This window comes from Atta cephalotes (genome assembly GCF_000143395.1).
Source record: "Atta cephalotes unplaced genomic scaffold scaffold00001, whole genome shotgun sequence".
Classification (NCBI taxonomy): domain Eukaryota; kingdom Metazoa; phylum Arthropoda; class Insecta; order Hymenoptera; family Formicidae; genus Atta; species Atta cephalotes.
The window spans coordinates 4,669,805-4,677,209 of NW_012130065.1; positions in this window are offsets into that span (position 1 = coordinate 4,669,805).

The following is a 7,405-nucleotide window of genomic DNA, read 5'->3' on the forward strand; positions in this document are numbered from 1 at the left end:
GTGTGTGTGTGTGTGTGTGTGTGTGTGTGTGTGTGTGTGTGTGTGTGTGTGTGTGTGTGTGTGTATGTGTAAATATATATAAAATATATATTTTTATTATATATATATATATACGTAATCTTATTATTACTTTTTTCATTATAAAATGCTATTCTATATAAATAATATTATTTTTACTAATAATATTATATGTGAAAGTATTCACACATTTTAGTTAAAAATCAGAGGACTTTTCTTTTCCAGTATCATCTATATATATATGTATATATCTCATAATAAACCTGCGATCATTTTTTCAAATTAAGCGGATTCTAATTTATACCATTTTGCTAATCCACATTCAATAAATTCAATCAACTAGAATTATCAGAGATAAGGATAATATGAAGGATTATTCATAATTTCCGGTTTGACTCATACTATTATAATGACGTAACGTGATCGGAATCTAAAAGGATTCGTCTGACGCTTTGTCGAGCTTACCGACACAAGAAACAACATATTGCTAAATCTAGTGATAACATCAGCACACTTTATATTACAGGACATTGTGCCGGTCGTGCCGGCACCGAAGCACGATGTCCTATAATCTGCAGCTATTGCCTACCATAATTACTTTCCAGCGAACATTTCGCCGATGAACAGACTGAATGGAGAGAGGGAGGAAGGGGAGGGGGGAAGATCTGTTGCTTCAAAAACAGGACGCTTAAGAGTCGTGGTTAATTGTCGGGGGCAGAGAGAAACGCACTGTGAGAAAGCAAGAGCTTCGTTTTAACAGTAGAACGAAATTATTTCCTTTCCCGCCTTTTTCGCAAACCGTCATGATGCTACAATATTTATCTATATATTGTTCTACAGTTCCCCATACCGCCGCGCCGTTAAGAGTTGGGCCGTTGTAAAAGGATTTAAAGCGTAATTTATATAAGGTAAATTTACGGCACATTTTACATAATGCATATTGCACCACGAAATTGTTTTCCTCTTATCTACGAGGCTATACATTTTTCAGAGATCGGATTAACCTCGCTCGCGTCCCAGTCGGTGACGGCGAGCTCTTGAGCGGTTTTAAGCACTCTCGTCGTAATGTAATATTTAAGTTCCTAATTTAGCGATAAGTGCAGCCATTAAGTTTTATTTCAAGCTTTCTTTATCTCATTTTTAATTCTTAAAATTCATTAAAATTTTCACTTTTTGCTTGCTGTTGTTTAGAAAGCAGCATACATAGAAAGAATTTGCTGAGCTATTTAAAAATTTAAATCTGGAATTAAAAATAATTTTATTGAAAATAATTATATAGAATGCTCAAGCATAATGGACAATATTGGAAAGAGTTTTGATGTTCCATCAGCCAGCTTATGCGTTCTAATTATTTGATCTGTTCGAACGCTTGAAAAGTTGATCGCAGAGATAATGAGAAGGAAAGGCTTGATAAGGCTTAGGATAACTGTCTCTATTAATGTGCCTTTTAGCCAATTTGCTTATTACTGAATTAATTATTAAATATTGCTTTAATTTTATCAACTTGCAATCAATATCGGTTTTTCAATTACTTTTTTTTTAATAATATTTCTTTAATCTATATATTAGATGTGTTCGAAGCGGATTACATTCATACGGACCTGCATATATTTACAAAAAAGGTGTGGTATGTATATATGTGTTCATGTGTATGCAAGCGGAGAGGCGATATGCGTAGAATTAGTTTAATTCATTGATTATGATAGAGGAAGGGGAAAAAATTGGGGCGAATTGGAAATTATTGTTAAGTTTGAAAGAGAAAGAATTGACGAATTTTTGAAGCGGATGAGCACTCAAGATTCGCGATTGAAAAGGAAAGAATCGACGAATTTTTGGAGTGGATAAACGCTCAAGATTCGTGGTTGAAAAAAAAGGAATGGAGAAGGGGAGAGGCTAACAAATAGTTTGGATGGACTATATTCTATAGTTCTAAATACTATATATTATAATATTTTCGCGATCGCCCTTTTTCTAAAAGTGAGTTCAAAACAGAGAGGATTTTTACAAGTTTATTATGTTAATGGTTGACTTACATTGGGTTTCCAAAGTGAAGAGGCTGGCACCAACTGCGGAGGCCATAATTATCGCAGAATCCAAGTACCACAAATGGGTTGATCGAAATTGAATCACAAGCCAACGCTCACAATAATGTACAAAAACACTGCACACGACGTGTATCACTTAGTAAGACTGATTCTGCCCGTGCGTTTTCGCGGGCCTCAAAAAAGGGCGTCTTTTCCTTTGCCTAGAGAGTATTGTTATGTTGCAGAATCATGCTGATAATTTACGTTTTCTTTTTACATTCTTTTTTCTAGTCCTAGTTTTCTAGTCCTAGTTTTCTAGTCCTTTTTTCTAGTTCATTGTTGATCTCATTGTTGAGTGCGTTGTTAAATAGAGTTTCAAAAAGAAAAGAAGTAATTTACGATTTTCCTTAAGGCGACTAGAAGACTGCTACGAGTGGATGACAAATTTTGTTATATCGCAAAAAATATAGCGAGATAAACAGTTGCTTACCGTATCTAGTTTTCTTAGAATTATTGCGTCCAAGGTAATCGTTGTCAGCCGCGAGTCTGATCTCAAATTACATTACCGCATGCATTTTATGATTTGGCGCGCTGCCTGTTTTCTTCTACTTAAAATGGAATTGATCAGCCTCGGATGACAGTTTGGATATTCGCTATTTGCATGACAGATATATTTATGTAAACGCAATCTTACTACTTCTGGCCTCGCATTATAGTTATTATTCTTTCCTGATTGATTGACATTTATGAGTTTCATGGAAGTAGTCTAGTCTCTTTAATTCTTTGAAATCATTAATAGAAGGCTGTATTTGAATCTCAGATATGCCATCAACAATCGCGATGTGAAACCAGTTCTTACAAAAGAAAAGAATGGCGCCTACAGGACGTAACAGATCTAAAATTATTTTCAGATATTTAGCTAAATTTTTAGATATTTTAAATCAAAACCGTTCATTTTATGTACAAACTATAGTTATTATAGTAATAAATACTCCGTATGTGTTAAGTAATATTTTTTTATGTGAATTAATACGCATTCATTATCAGAAAAATTATTCGACGTGACAAAGATGTATATTAATTATCTGTTAAAAATCTTCCTATTAATATATATATATATGTGTATATATATATAATTAGAGGTTCTATTATTATTATATTTATTATTATTATTATTATTATTATTAAAATCTCTAATTGTACATATACTGATATTTATAATAAAATATATGTATTATAGATACATACATATATTTTTGGATTAGGGAAAATGTCTTTTTACACGTTATCGCGACTTTTTACTAAGAAATCACGAAAATTCTATATCGATGAAATAATAGTTCTAATCAAAAAATGGCAAAAGGTCATCGAACGGCACATTGATTTAATAAAAGATTTGTAAATAATTTTTAAAATATGTTTCAATTATGCTATATATAAGAGAACTTTTTCCATAATGTAGTATTAAAAAAATCTGATATCTCTTACATGGTTAGCTATAAATTATTGTTTTATATAAATATTATATAATATTATTATTCTTACTGATATATATGGCAAAATATTCATAGTCTTGAGAATCACAGAAAATATATTTTTTATAATAACTACTTACGCGGAATTTATATCAGAAGCCGAGTTTTGTATAAAGTTTCTGTCTTGATCTGCTCGTTTGTTTAATAGTGCTTTTTTCCATTTGCTTATCTCTTTGCCTTCTTTATAATTGCATTTTTCATTCTGTGTACAAGTAGATACAAACGTGCCAGTGACAGTTCATTTCCGATTTCGACAAGTACTTTTATACGAGCTTATTATATTCTTAGTTCATTGCGATTCGCAAGAGAGATATAATTTCCAGAAAATCGTATGATGATCTTAGGATGAATGATTTTTTCATCGCTGGTTGGTTTCAGTGTGTATGTTATTTACATTATTATAAATAATGCAAAAATATTGTAAAAATCATACAAGATGTGTTTTTTATGTATGCACATACATACTCTTTTGCAGAATTCCATTATAAAATAAAATTATTTCCACACGCGAAATGTCAATAATATTGTGAAAAAATATAATATATTATATGGGTTATTTATTTTAAAAGCAACGTAATTTATCTTAAAAATAAATGTATTTACGTATAAATATGTTTACTATTTGATAGTTTGTGAAAGAAAGATAAAGCTGAATTTACGTTGAGTTTTGGAAAAGATTTCTTTAACAGAGAGAAGAACTTATTTGTCACTATCGCTAACATACACATTTATTTCGAGTATGGTTGCCTCGTGTTATCCATGTCAGAAAGAGTTATATTTTGACTTTTCTACGATGTTAGTTTTTCACTTTACAATTCCGTTTACACGACTAAAGCGGTACTTGACATGCTAATGTGTAAAGAAAAATAAAAGAAGAAAAATAAAGAAAAATAAATAGTGAAAAGCCGTTAAGCATTAAAAAAATTTAAGGATTTCTTTAGAGATGAGCAGGAAACTGAAATAAACGTATTCTTGAGTGGTGAAATTGCGTGTCAAAGTAAATGTTATTTTTTCATTACTTATTTTAGCTACGTTCTCAGACGCTTCAATATTTGCTTGCACAGAAACTGCGGATTTTACATGAGTTTTATTTTAAATCTTTTACGAGACTTATTACGTCAATTTTGATGATAATTTCAAATTGCGATTAAATTTTCAGGTGTCATTGATCTCCTAAATTCAAATCAAATTTTCCTTGTAATTTTAACGCGATCGGTTTAATATTTTTGATACTATTCTTTTCTATGGAAGAATCGATTTCGAATTTATAGATTCTATTATTGGGACTAAGTTTGTAGATTCCGGGAATATTCTTGTGCACTACTTATGTTATTTCATGCATATTAATTCAAAACTCGCTGGATTATCGGTACTTGTCGTCTATGGCACTTGTTGGCCTCGCTGCTAGTCCGGAATCGATTTCCGGGAGTTCTTGTCGACGAATTCACGTCGACAAGCCACTCGCTGATATCTCTCATCATCGCGAACTGATTCCACGGAGTTAATAGGCAGGATCATTTTGCGCCCGAAGAGGGGAAATTCAATCAACGCTTTTCAAGTCTGACGTTAAATCTGACGAAGGAGCGGCAATAAACATTCTCCAATTTCCCTCCGAAGGTTCATGTTATCCATTAGCCTTACGTAATAACGATCACCTTTCATATTGAAAAATTCATACACTTTTACGCTTCATTTTACTATGCATTTGGTTTATTAACCTTTCAAGAAACCTTTTATCAAAATAATTTATGAAAGATCTTGCTTTTTAAGGGTTTTTGAGGTCATTGAATTCAATTCTAACTTCAGAATTCTAAACACAAAAAAATAATCTGATTATCTTAAAATTCAGTTTTAGGAGTTTCTTGATATCTCAGAGTTTGAATGCAGCCTGAAGATATCAAATTTCAAAACCTCTATGAAGGAAGGTTTAGTGTCAAAGAGCTCCAAATGGGAGTTTGAAAGTCAATTTGGAAATCAGTACTAACTATTCACGTGAAACTGAGTTTCAAATAAAGCGAAACTTGATGTTAGTTCGCAAAACTCTCTAAAAACTCTTTAAAACCGAGTGTAATAATTATTTTTTAATTATCAAATTATTTTTAAAAATTCTATTCGTTTCTGTCATATTTATTTTATTTTGAATTTTTCTTTTCACTTCAAATTCAAACAAAGCATTATAAGATTATTCTATACGGGCTAAGTTTCATAAAAAGTGAGAGAGCCATTTATAAAATAAAAAGGATTAATCCCAAACGAAATCGCTGGTCCACAAAGGGTTAAAGCAATATTCGCACAATGATTGTCACGTGCATATTATCGGATATTTTAAATCGTGGCTCTTTTAATGCCGCGCGATTTATTATCACCTGCGGTGCGACGCAATAATCGAAATCCGATTTTATAACCATCTGCATATCGTACACGAGCGAAATGAGATGAGATGACGTGGCAAAGCGAGACGACAGATTAGGATACAGCGAGATTTTCGTGGCTTTAAACGCGAAATTGAGAAATTTCCGCTATGCTCGTCACGAATACGCGTGGTGATCATTGTATCGCGGTGGCGTGGGTGTGAATATATATGGCTACATAATTCAAGCATCTCGTTACACACGTTTGCCCATGTATTACGCCGATATGCGAATTGATTTTCAATATCAAGCGTACGAAGCCGCGAAACCTACCTTCACACGCGCGCAGGAATTATGAATCTTAATATATCGACTGCTATCACATACCTATACTTATCCTACCTATACTTATCTCTGTATATTTTCTATACCATGCGGTATCGTACTCTTCGAATGGAAGTTTGCATAGAAACGAGTGTTTCATTTTAAAAGGATTGCCGTGATTCTTGACAAAGTTAACATAATCGAAATCGTATTTCTCTGTACTTATTGAATTCTATGGAAGAACACAACGCAATAACAGCATGTCTCAGAGAAAATTATTTCTATCAATCTTCAGGTGGGACTTTAATAAAGTCCCTCCTCGAAATAATCCTGTGGAAAGACAAATATTATGTCGCAAATATTACGTTATTTCATGGGAGCTGCATCGTGTATAATTGTAACAAAATTGAATATTTATCATTGCATATCCGGACAAAATTATTCATTGACAATTATTCACTGATGATTTCAATCATTCTGTGTGGTTACCCATGATACGATAGGAATTGTTTCCTTTATACATGAAAGCGTTACATTATAGTCTCACCATTTTCAAACATTTTCAATGATCGCGAAAGACAGTAGTCGTGAAAGAAACACAACAAGTCGTTCAATTCTTGAAGTAACACAATGAATTTGTTGACAATACCTGTGTACTTGTTCAAATAACTGAACTAACACTCGACTGTAATTTCACGGATAAATTGGACGTCAAAAGAAATTGTTGCGTAGGAAGTAACAGAGCATGCTTATTACATACGCCCTAAATAACGAAGAATATCGGAAACAAGAATTTTATGTGACGCATTTTCTCTTTCTTTCTCTCCTTCTTCCGGCCGAGAAAGCACCTCGAAAAAGATCGTATTGAAAATCCATCGGGAAATCGTCTTTCGCGTAGGGATTTTCTGCAAATCCTCATGCAATTTATATTCTTCTCGAGAACAGATAATTAATTGTTAAATTTATTATAAATAAGACCAATTATTTATGATTTCTCCAGCGACATGTATTTACTTTATAGATGATTGCGAGTAAAGACTAAACGATATTTTCGAGAAGGAAAAGATAGAAAAACGAAGAGTCGGTTGAATGATGCTATTTGGGGCTCTCGGTGCCTTGCCCATCAAACGTGTAATCCTTTGAAAGTCCCTTT